The sequence below is a fragment of the Candoia aspera genome, chromosome 1 (assembly GCF_035149785.1).
Source record: "Candoia aspera isolate rCanAsp1 chromosome 1, rCanAsp1.hap2, whole genome shotgun sequence".
NCBI lineage: Eukaryota > Metazoa > Chordata > Lepidosauria > Squamata > Boidae > Candoia > Candoia aspera.
Genome location: NC_086153.1, coordinates 24,432,921 through 24,445,518, shown reverse-complemented (window position 1 = coordinate 24,445,518; position 12,598 = coordinate 24,432,921). Strand labels below are relative to the sequence as shown.

At 36.2% G+C, this 12,598-nt stretch overlaps 1 protein-coding gene across 4 annotated transcripts in view; it reads right to left on the bottom strand.

Moving 5' to 3' along the window:
* Window positions 1–12,598, bottom strand: part of NCOA1 (nuclear receptor coactivator 1) — a 295,660-nt gene that overhangs the window by 197,429 nt on the left and 85,633 nt on the right. For 3 of the 4 annotated variants that reach the window (XM_063300632.1, XM_063300594.1, XM_063300586.1), the window contains exon 3: window positions 11,769–11,951. The exons of the other annotated variant lie outside the window; for it this stretch is intronic. The gene's annotated coding sequence lies outside the window, so the exon portion shown is untranslated. The remainder of the gene's footprint in view (window positions 1–11,768; window positions 11,952–12,598) is intronic. 4 annotated transcript variants of the gene reach the window in all.

Here is a 12,598-nt window from a genome sequence, read left to right as displayed (position 1 = left end):
AGTTACGTAACAGCAAAGCAGAAATCCACACAGGAAACACTTGATATGACCATACACATAAATTTAAAAGTTATGTCAAGTTTACTTTAAAAATAATAAAAGAGGAGAAGAAGGAGAGAGAACTGGCCAGAACAAAAATTAAAATAGTTCAGAGGATTAAATATAAGAATGTGCCAATGCATGGGGCATATAACATGCAAAATTAGACAAGGTTCTCAAATTCAAGTAATACTAGAACCAGTAATTACCTCATGCTGTTTCCCACCCTTTAATTAAATAAATAAACAGAAGGGAAAAAGATGATCTCTAAAGTTCCAAAGAAAATGCAGATCAGGATGTATTCCATGCATACTTCTTTTTATCGGATTTATTAAAATCCAGAGATTATCTGAATGATCCAAAATGCTTTTTATTATTATTCTATTGCCTTTAGTTCCTATCTTTCCTCTGACAGCTCAAGCTTATCCCAATCTCAGTTTAAGATTGTTTTCATTCTAGAACCTCTTCCTGGATAGCAGCCACATTTTGTCAAGCATTTAGCACACACAAGTCTTTACACACTTTAATCTAGGTAGAATTCCACCTCTCCACCATCTCCTTTCTCAAGCGTAACGTGATTAAAGGATTTAGCAAGGCATGATGAATTCTAAGATATAAAATAATTCATGCTGAAGCAAGAGATTGTATAACCGAAGTTAAATTTATTCAGAAAGACCAAGCAGAAATACATAATTTAATAAGAATGATAAAAGTTATTTCAAATACTTTTAGGTAATCTCTAGCTACTACAAATTAGACATGGGACAAATATGTATGCTAATTTAACAAGATAATTTCTAGCACTGATTGGCATGAGGATACCAACAGAAATGAACCTAAGTATAATAAATCTATATTGGCCCCAACATTACCTAAAGTGACATCTAAAATGACTCATATATAAAGTCTTTAGGTTACAGAACACAGCATGACAGAATGTCATTGTTACCTGCCTTGAGTTCTTAAATAGGGTGGGCTGTGTTTATTTTTAAATTTTTCAATTATTAACATGAACTCAGTTCAAAAGATGCTAGAGTTACTAAATATCCTATCTGTCAGTGACAGAAAATGTGACGTTCTGAACTCATGACTCTCCATGTGGAAAGATTAAACTGCCTTACACCATGTCAGACTAACATTTAATTGAGCCCCCAAATGGGCAATCCAACAATCAACTGTTCCCAAAATATCTGAATTCAGACTGGAAATATTTGTTCAGTGAACTACTAGTAAAGTAATTAATTCTCAGCTCTATGAATTTTAGCTCTCCTAAACTACATTGCCTTTGGAGAAGCAGTCACATTCACAGAATCATTTACCTTGGTTCTGAAAAAGTTTCTCACCTATGATAAGCTCCACTTTCTTGGAAGAAATCAAATCATCACCATCTTTCCTGTGAAGCAACCTTATAAAAAGGAACTGGATTCTATTATGGCTCAGGTGCAATTTAATCTCTAAACTACAGCTGTGAAGTATTCACTTGAACAAACACATTAAGAAGAAAGCAGGTCAACTGGGCACCATTTATAAATGGTATGTGGTACCAACACCTTATCTTAATCATACATTTTGCAATTCACACATTATAATTTCAGTGCATATATTATACATAGAACACTAAAATGGTAACAACTCAAGGATTTTAGAAACCTTGTTAACCACAGAACATGCCAGGGAAACAGAGAAATGTACATCCAAGGTGGGATCACCACAAAATTTCTCATCTATCTGAACTAACAGAGAAACATTTGGTAGACAATACTGTGGAAATAAGTGAAGCCAGTAGAAGATTGATTTTCAACACAGGATTATGTTCTGGTTACTTCAAAAATGCCTATGCAGTTCAGAAAAATTTTAATGCTTTTTATAACATTATGACATTTTTATAAATGACAAATCTTTCTGCAAGGAATTCACTTAATTAAAACTACCATCCACCCTCTTTTGATATTACTTTACCTTGCTGCAAAGGACTCAGACATGGAGAGGTGGTAATAATTTATGACTTAATGAGTCTGCACGCAAGTACACAGAAACATTACGTTTCTCCCCAGCTTCCAGCCTGATAGAACAATATTGGAGAAAGAGTGAAGAGGCCTTTATCAACATATAAACTTAGTGCAAAAGGCACTGATCATCAGCTGTGTTTCCCAGTGTTTCCGTAATATTGAGACCTTGATATATTTAGACATTCCTGAGTGGTTTCTGGCAGAAGGAGCAATGTCTGCCCTGCTAATTTTATTTTGCTGCTCCATGCAACTATGAAATAATGTTTCATTAAAGTGGGGGGAGGCTTCTCACTTGCCATATTCATGTGAAAAACTTTTCCTTTTTTTTAAAAAAAAAAGAAAACCCTTGTAAATATATTCCTGCCATATTTAAAGGAAGTAAAGGCCTAATATTATCTTCACTTACAATTTGAAGGCATGTGGCATTGTCCCCAGAATCCATAATAGCTGCACTGTAAATAAGTGCCAGTAAAAATATCTGCATGGCATTAATCTATTAAAATTAACTAATTAGCTAGTGGCATTTTCATGTATTTCATTATTCGCTTACTCAGCCTCAGGACCCTCTTAGTTTCCTCAAAAGTAAGCCAAATTGCTCTGAGCAAGCCATTCCTTGAACAAGAATGTTTCTACCCCTTGATAAGGTTTTGATGTGAATTATAAAAGGCAACAATTCCCTTTGAAGGAATAGTTCCTTTCATATTAAAATGAATTTGTAACTTCTAAAAAAACACATTGACACTGGCATGTGGTAAAACTAAAACCATGGTTTTTGATGATTGCAACTTATATTTTCTTTTTATGCAGTAAAGCATCTCTTAACACAAGATGACAAAATGAAAAGGGGGAGGGAGAAAAACCATCAGTTCAAGGATTTTAACCTCATTTTTCTCATTGCAAAGGGAGTCGAAGATTCTGACTGAAACTCTATTGGTATTATATTCTTAATTTACACTTTTGCCAAGTATTTCAAATTGTGACACAATCAATTTAAAAATATCTTCCCCATTTCTCTGTTATTATGTCAAAGTTTCATTCCTGCAAAAGCTAAGCATTTGTGAAGGAAGTCCCATGTGCCTGAATCACAAAACACAAGTACTGGGGGGGAAGGATTTACAGGTGAAAGAATAAATTTATTCAGGTAATATTTTGTTGCAAACTTACTCAATTCAGACTGGCTGAACCTCAATCTGAAATGAGAAACACTTTATTCACTCATTTATGAAAAGTAGCTCACAACTCAAATTCATGCACTCCAGTCAAAGGTATCAGCTTTTATTAATTCCACAAAATTTTGGCAAACAGGACTATGAACAGATCCACTTCAAGTGGGTTGTGAAGAATATTTTTCCACAATGCCAACAATATTCCTGGTTCAGTAAACTCCAACACACAGCAATAGAGCAGGGATGCCACAGGGTATGGTAAAGAAAAGTCAAGATGACAGCTGCAATGGTTAGATTGATGCTCCATCTGTTTTTTATGTGTGCTGCAACAGAAATCAAGACCTGTTCTCTATCATTCCAAAGAACAAGACAAAGGATACTGGTTTTAAATTATAGGAAAGCATTTTGGTTGCATATAAGGAAAAGTGTCGTAACAGAGCAATTCAGCAGTTGGAACCAGCTATCCAGAGAGATAGTGGCTCCCCTTTACTGGATATGTTCAAGCAGAGGCTGGGGAGTCATCAGTAAGAGATTTTTTTAATTGGAGTCCTGCACACATCACAAAGCCAAAATAGCCCATTTCCACTGTCTGACTCTGTGATCTGAAACAAAAGATGGGTAGTATGCTTTTCAATACAACTAACAGTGCTTCTATAATGACACCTTCCACTTCCCAGTTGCTCCAAAATGATTTGAATTTAGCTCTGCAATTGCCTTCCATCCTGCCAACGTTGAAAGCTGAGAGCAGACAAGGAATGCCATGAGCCAATCAGAGATTACGCCAGTCAACCAACACAAAAAAGCAGAAATTGTCATTCAGTCAGTGCCCTGTCTACTGAGCCAAGCCAGTTCATGGAGTAAAAAAACAAAAATCACTCATCTGCTCCAAACAGAAAGATGGGCTGGGCGGAAATACTTTCATCCCTCTTCCTCATGTTTTCAACAGATGCTAAATATGTTTGGCATTTTTTTTTTTTGAAAAATCTAAATTATTGGAATGAGTGGAAAGCTGTCTGGCTATGGAGATGTCATTCCTCCTGCATTTAAATTCCCACTGAAAGAAGTAATGGTGGCATGAAGTGAAATTTATCAGCCAGCTGCAACCAAGAAAAACTTCAGTCCATGCTGCCTGTTAAAGCAGGAAAAGTCAAGGAGGAGGAGGGGGAGGTGTCATAGTGAATGTTATACTGGCTAGTGTTTTAATATCATGTTTGCTGATGAAGTCTACTTTTATAATTGTGGAAAATTAAAAGGGACTTTTACCAGGGTTGTGGAGGTGACTAAAAACCGACTAGATCAACTTGGTTAATAAGGTCGTCCTGAAATCTATCAGTTCCAAATTTAAGCAATCCCAGAAATGGAGAAACAGACTGCTCCTATGTCCAGCAAATTCCACTATCTCCCAGCAGCTCTTGAACCACAACTAAGCCAGATTTCTGGTCAGCTGTCTATGACAAACAATACTGTGAGACATGCAGAGCTGCTTTCAAACTGGTGCAAGATCCTCCTGCAGAAGTGCAATTTTAAAATGTTAAAATACTGCAGTTTTAGGACAAGAGACCTGTAGCTAACTTACATTCCTCTCCTTTAAAAAAACTGAAAAAAGCAGTTCCTCTCTTATTCAGTTTCCCATACTTTTCTCCTTATCCAGAGGAAGCAACCCTTGGGAAAATCTGTGTAAAAGTCCCACAAACCATTCAGTGAATTAAAAACATGTCTTAAACATTAAAGCTACTGAGAAACAGCTGGACAACAACTTCTCTGAGCTGTGTGCTATAAACAGTCTGGTGGCAATCAAACTTTCCTAGGTTTCAGGGGAAGGGAAACAAATCATTAAACATTTTTATGGGCAAGGGAATGCAAACTGATGACACTCATTTGTCATATCCTTTTTTAAAAGAGGAGACTAACAAGCTAGACCAGTTTTCAATAATGGCACAATATGATTAGAATATACATTATGACATTTTCTCATGGATTTTCAATAACTTCCATCTTGTTCTGAACACTGCTCCAGGTTCAAATTTAGTAGTAAAGTTTGAAATGGCTCAACCCCCAAAAGTCTAAGATCATTCCAGCCATGTATTTTTGAAAACACGTGGTTACTTGTCCTGAGCTGTCTGAGTAGGATGGCACATATTAATAGTCCTGATGAACTGCTGAGAAATCGTAGTATTTTGAAATCCCTTCCAACCATTAGACAAAGCTAGCATTCATGTAAAAATGTGCCCAATCTTTGCAATCTTATTGCTTGTATGACTGCTGGAAAAATCACAACCCATAGATTCTATACAGATCCTGATATAATTTTGACAACATCTCAAATAGAAGAAAAAAAACCCTTGGACTTTGAAAAAAGTTCATCTGTGATACAAACATCTGCTATAGCTGGTCCATTTAAACATACTCCCTTAATATATGCATAGCAAGTTCAGATCAATAATGGGAACAATTTAGAATCATTGTCGTTTCTGAAGTTCATACACTTAAGACCACAGACTGAACTGTAAATCCCAGAACTATCTCTTCATTTAACATTAATATACAAAGCTTCATTTTTGCTTCTCTTATAAGATTAATTTATGACTCTAAGATAGCAAACACCAGATTCACTGGATGCCCCATAATTTCTGATAAAATGGGTTATTGTTTACCAATGATTTTTTAAATCTCTGCCATAAACTTGGACCTGTGTCTGGAAAGTTTAAGATAAATTATTTAGTCGTGACAAGTCACGTTGCCCAGGGTGCACCATGAGAGGTTGGTCTACATTGCACCAAGTTGAGATAAATTATTCATTTAAAAAGATTCCTAGATAAAATATTATTGGGTGTTTTTTGATTTTTGGTTCAATGTTTCTGGGACACAGAAAAAACATCTGCAGTTAAATATTTTAAAGCAAGCATTAGCATTAAATGTGTTTCTTTGCATTCTCTCATATATGACATTTCAAAACAAAATCTTTTTTCACCAATACTAGGATAATTAGAATTGAGCTTTGCATCTAGATGAAATTCACTGTAGGGCCATTATGATCTTTCCAAATGTTAAAAGGTGCAGCCTCTCAGCAAATTTGAGAGGCTCAACAAACAATCTGAGAACACAATTCCCAAGTTTATAAGCAGAATCTCTTTAACTGAATTCTCACCCTGATAATACATTATGTCACTATATCAGATGACCTATACCTATTTTTCAGTATATACCATGATCTAAGCCAAGGAATCACCTCTCTGCTTATAAACGTATCATAAACACACAAGGAATGGGAAATTTAACTTGAATGCAATGCAATTATATTCTGCACTGAGCCGTAGACTGTTCCAAAAACTATATATATATATATTGTTAATTACCTTACAACACCTCTTAATATTTTTAAACAATACCTTCTCATGTATTCTCACATGCCTCTGACATACAACTTTTCTCTAAACTTAGGTAGCCAACTTATGACTGAACAGAATACATGCTGCTGTTCCTTTGGAAATACTGTTTACATCCAGACAGCTCAAAGAGCAACACACAGTATTATGACACAAAGCATTTTGATGCTTTTCCCCACATATTCTGCCCCCATCTGTAGCTGTCTCTGCACTCACATTTCTAAAGGTCAGTTTTGTCTGCCATGCTGTACAGTCAGGATAAGATCATGGACAGCATCACAGAAACACCCTAGTTCTTTCTAGACATTCTCATTTAAAATGTACTATTGCGTGTTCTTTCTTCCCGTGAGACAAGTGGGACAGCCCTCCCAGTGCTAGTTGAAGTCTAAGATTTGCTTTCAATTTTACTTGGTATTTTAAATCACTGTTTAGATTTCCAGTCTCCTTTTCATAACATATATCATTACAGGGCAGGTCACAGTACGTACATAAAACAACGCAACACAATGGATATAATTTTGTTTAACTTTAATATAATTTAACTTGGAAACCATTTATGGACTATAATTCTGCATATGGACTTGCATCATATTTAAGTTTGGCTTTTTTTCTTAACATAAGAATTTATAATTTTAGATCTTGCCTGATTTATGATGAGGACAAACTTTTCCAGATTACACTGAAACTCTATTTTATTATTCCTATCATATTGCCTGCCATCGTTAGTTACTGAATACCAGTTTGATTTTAATGGTAGTTTTAAAGTGCTACCTTGACACAAGATCATTTTTATATTCAGTACTAAACTACTGTTACTTTGAAAATCCTTATTCAGTTTTATACAAATTATAAATCTCTTTTCTATTTCTGTTTTCTTCCCTTGTTTCTCATTTTCTTTCTCCCTTTTTGGTTTGCTTTCAAACATCTGTTAAAATATTTAACAAAACAAAATGAATAGACTGTAAAACAATAAAAATGAAACAAAAATGCTGGAGTGAGCACTGCAGATTGCATGACCGCTATGTTGCAGGACTGGTCTCTCACATAAGCTGGCATCTGTCTGAGGAGAGACCTCTTGATCCAAAACAACGGACAAAAACAATAACAATGATACTAAGCCCAAATAGATTTTAAAAATCCATTAAGAAAATATATCCCACAGAATCAATTGTATCAATACAAGCTATGGCTTGCAGAAGGGCTCCAAACATGGTCTTCTTTGGAGCCCTTTATTTGAAGTACTAGGTCCAGATCTTGCCTATAGCATAACCCTTTCAAGCAACAGCTCAGCTTCAACTTATGTTGACCTGGGTTTCTCACACTGTATTTCTCATATCTGATGCCTGCTTCCTCCTGAGACTCTCACCCTGTATGCTGATATTTATTTATTTCTAATATTTCTTCACTGCCCATCTCATGTTGCAATGACATAGTATGGTCAGTATTAGCTCACTTTCCCCAGTTCCATCTTTTTCTCTTTAATCAGGAAATACGCATCTTTGCTATCTATTATTAAAGAAACAGTGCAGTATTACTATCTCATGGCTAGAGCTAGTGTTCCATATACTATTTTGGATCTCACCATCAGAATAATTCAAGTCAAAATTCTTTCTGCCATAAATGGTTCAGGAAAAAGTTTTAAACATGTATTTATTCACACAATCTTTGGTCCAAGCATTGGTGGTCTTCTAGAAAATCTGCAAAAATTCTATGTTTTGAACATGGCAGGCTCTGAGGATTTCATTGTGCATTAAGATATACGCTTCTCGAATAAACTGGTAGAGCAATATGCCATAATTTCCCCTATTGTGCTCATATACTTTTCACTAGAAATCTGTTAACAGTTTGCAATTTTGCCTAATATGACCTGAAAAACCACTTTGATTATCTATAGCAGTGTTTCTCAAGGTGTGGTCTGGAGGTCCCAAGACCCTTTCAGGGGTCTGCAAAGTCAATAAATAAAAATTTCTCAGCTTTGATTTCTAATGCAGTAAATATTGATAGACACAACCCACATAAAGTTCTTTGGGGTCCTCAATCATTTTTAAGAATGTAAAGGGGTCCTAAGACCAGAATGTTTGAGAACTGCTGATCTATAGCAATGTATTGAACTTTTTCTCCTTACTCAGATATGATGCTACTAAACTTTAGATTTGATCATTTTTGTACCAGTTCCTAAATGTACTGCAGAGACATCAACAGAAAGCAGCAATGTTTGGTTACCAAGTATTACCAATGTCTGTTACTGTGGCTCTCTTCGAGGAGAAAATGTGTCCTTTAGTTTATCATTTAGTTGTATCATTTCTGGATGGCAATCCTTTTTCTGATTGATGATTTTTATGATGTTGGTCACCTTTGTTGATTTGTTTATAATGATACTTAATTTGCTTATAATGATAGTTAAATTGATATAAGATTATATGTCTATGTAGTACTGATCTAAGATTACTTTATCCAATTTTACACAGCTAAAACCCTCTTTTACTTCATTTTTGTTCCTTTTTTGTTCTTCCTTTTTCATGGTGGCATGTTTAAATATTTGTTCAAATAAAACAGAAATGTCAAAAAATGAAAAGAAAAGAAACACCATTAAAAAACATCAGGAGGGCATCAGGTTAAGCAAAAAAAAAAAAGATACTAGGGGGAAAAGAGAGAGAGAGAGAATGAGAAAGACTTTATCACTGAAAATAAAGGATGAGATGTCATCACATTTCCCCATCTCAGATTACTGTCTAACACAGGACTGCTGATGGCAACACACAATGGCACTGCTACTTTTTGACGCATCTTATATCCTGAGAGAGAACTGATAACAATTGCTCTTAAGAAACAAAGAATTTTACTCACTCATGTCCGCATACTATGGCAACACGTTGAACCAGTTTTAGCAGTAAGAAAACAAGTCGTGATGTACATGAGGGGAAAAAACTGAAAAAGTCAACTTTCAGTTTTGCATAACTTGCAATTTGCTGTCATACCAAACTCTAGAATTGGTATGAATTATATCTATAGCTAATTAATAAGCCATACTTTTAGCTTGGCTTGTCAGAACTAAATACGATTAGAAAAAAAGTTCCAGAGTTCAGCTAAACCAAAAAAGAAAATTAAGATTTGTTCAGCCACAGTTTTTGCAGAACCAAACACATAAGCTTTCAGTCTCTTTGAGGCTCAAAATGGCTGTTCTATCTATTTATACCATGCACATTTTAAAAGAGAAACTGCAATACCATTTCCGATCTTATCCAGTTCATTTATTGATTTAAAAATGTGTAAGGTTGCCCAACTCACAATTTATTACTCTGGTCAGCATAAATCAATAAAAATCAAAAACAGTCAAAATCAAACCAAACATAATATAAAACCTAAATAAAACCTACCACGGTCATACGCATATGAATAGCCAAGGCTGGGCATAACAATTCTCCCTGCAGAATGGGCTCAACACTTCCTGGCCCACCTAAGTCTTCATGACTCTATGAAAGGCCAATAGTGAGGCACAGTGATAATTTAGTGGCAAATTTTGGCAAAATTACCTTATGTTATGCATTATGAGGATAATTCCTGCCAAAGAATACAATATCCCTATTTATTTTATTTCCACATCTCTTATACAGGGTAATATATAGCCCAGAATGGTGAATTCCCTTGCTTCTTTACACTATGTACCCACTATGTACCCATGCTCGGAAAGCAAGCATCAACTGTTTTCTTACTGTGGATGGGTCCTTGAGGACATGTGTTTTCACTGATAGACCTTGTGTATGAGCATCTCTCCACTGACTCCCCTTGTATGTGATACTTCTCTCTCAGGTGTTCACCAGTGGAATAGTTAAAGAAAGAAAGAAAACACTACAGTTTCATTATTCTTCTGGTCACTTGAGCTACAAAGGGAAACTGGCAGAACTCGTCAATTTCACCTAGTTAAAAGGGACAGTCAGTCATTCCATTTGTCAAATGAAAAGAAAAAGGAAAAAGGCCCAACCTTTTACTTTCCACTGATGAACTTGTACAACAAACAAAACAACAGGTTCACTAGCTGATGTCTCTTAGAAAGGGGAGGCAGCTCAGCAGCCAAGAAGAAAATGGCCATGGAGGGCAACAACTCATGTCCATAGGAAAGGGGGCATCTCTGCCAGAGTGCACAATAGCCACCTGGAATTGATGCAGTTGCCTGTAATAAAACGCAGTGTGGCAAGTAAACCAGACAGTACCGCTTTTGCTGACACACGTTGGAAAACACTAGTTTTGATGAATCACAGGAAAAGACAGGAGAGTTTGCCTTTCTGGTAGCTGGTAAAGGATGATGTAGTTTATCTCTACCCTCAAGAAAAGTTAGTGGTCTGCAATCATCCTGGGGCAACCAGGTCCTGCAGATCAATCCTGATGACTCAAAAAAGGTGAAATCTCCCTTGCTGCAAGTTTCACAGCTCTGATTACATAGACAGGTCCATGTTATTTCTTGGCAAAAATATGGCAGTGGGATGCCATTGCCTCCTTCCAGGATTTTTTGTATTTATTTCTCAGGTTAGTTTGCACCCTGCTTAGCTTTTCTGAGATTAGTAAAGGGTGGTTACGTGCTGCCACCTCCAAAGATCTAGCTCAGAGTTTGAGGAGGGAACAAGAGAAAGATGCAATAAGAACAAAAGCAGGTTTTCAACTATCGACCTGAATCTAAATCTGATCCTAGATAACGCATGCATTGTGGAAGGTGTGAATTCCAGAATTTAAATATTGTTAAATCAGTCCAGCAGAATAAATTATGTATAAAAGTTTGGTTGCCTTCTCATATGTTAGCCTTAACTTCAACAGCTATGAGTTACCAAACAAAAGCTCTAATTTGCTGTAATCAAACAAGTCACCTCAGCTTCTCCAAGCCCAAAGCCTGGTGGCCAAGGAAATAAACCTGATTTCTACATCCACCATATCTAGCAGGATCTTTAGTGGGAAGACAGATTTGGTAATAACAACTACAGTATAATGCAATTTTGAAAATAAACTAAGGAGAAAAAGAGGGAGGCCTGCTTTGGGCAATTCCAGGAACAGCTTTCACATGGAGAGACTCCACTGCAAGAGCCATCTCTGCCAGTTTTAAGCAATTCTTATTTAAAAACTGAGATGTGGAGAGGAGAAGGAGCATAAAACAAAACAGCTGGGAGAAAGCAACTTACCTCTACTGTCCCAGAGGTGATAGATAATTCATGGAGAAACAAAAAAAAAAAATGAGATTCTTCAGTAAATCATATAAATTGTACAAAGCAATCTTAGAATTTCAGCAAACGCATGCACTGATCTTCAACGGGCAGCTGTCAGTAAACTGTCCTCCTCTGGGCGGGAACAGCATCAAGTAAATTCTGGAGGAAGAAAAGAAAGAAAGTCTCCCAATTAGTCCAACACCCTAAAACTCAAATATTAGTTTCATAATTATATCATAAATAAAAACTGCATCTATGACATATTCATATAGCATTAATTACAATGTCCGCAAATGTTCCCAGTTCATGCATTCTGGGAACAGGTCCTTTTGGCCAATAATAGCCAGTGCCCAATGAACCCACACTGTAATTGATAGTATGGCAAAGCACCCCACTCTGTCCCTGTTTTGGGTCCCCAACAGCAGGATGCCTCTGCCTCTCTAGCTCTGATGTTTCACTTCACCGAGAGTTTGAAGCAGAGGAGCAATCGAGCACACATTCTCAGTCAGCAAACACGAAGTCTATTTGTGGTTTGTGGTTAGATAATAGTGACTGCTCCAAATACATACTGGCAAAATGTTTTGGAACTGATGCATCTACAGTTGTAGATTGGAAGGGTTGTCTGTTATGATATCACCCCGAACCCAGCTTCAAGCTGCAGGTATTCACCCTACCCTTTTAGTAAGCTCATGAAAAATAATAAGGGGTTTTTTAAAAGATTTTTTTATCCCACCCTTATTTTTTATAAATAACTCAAGGCAGGGAAAATATGTAATAACATACCTAATACTCCTTCCTCCTCCTAT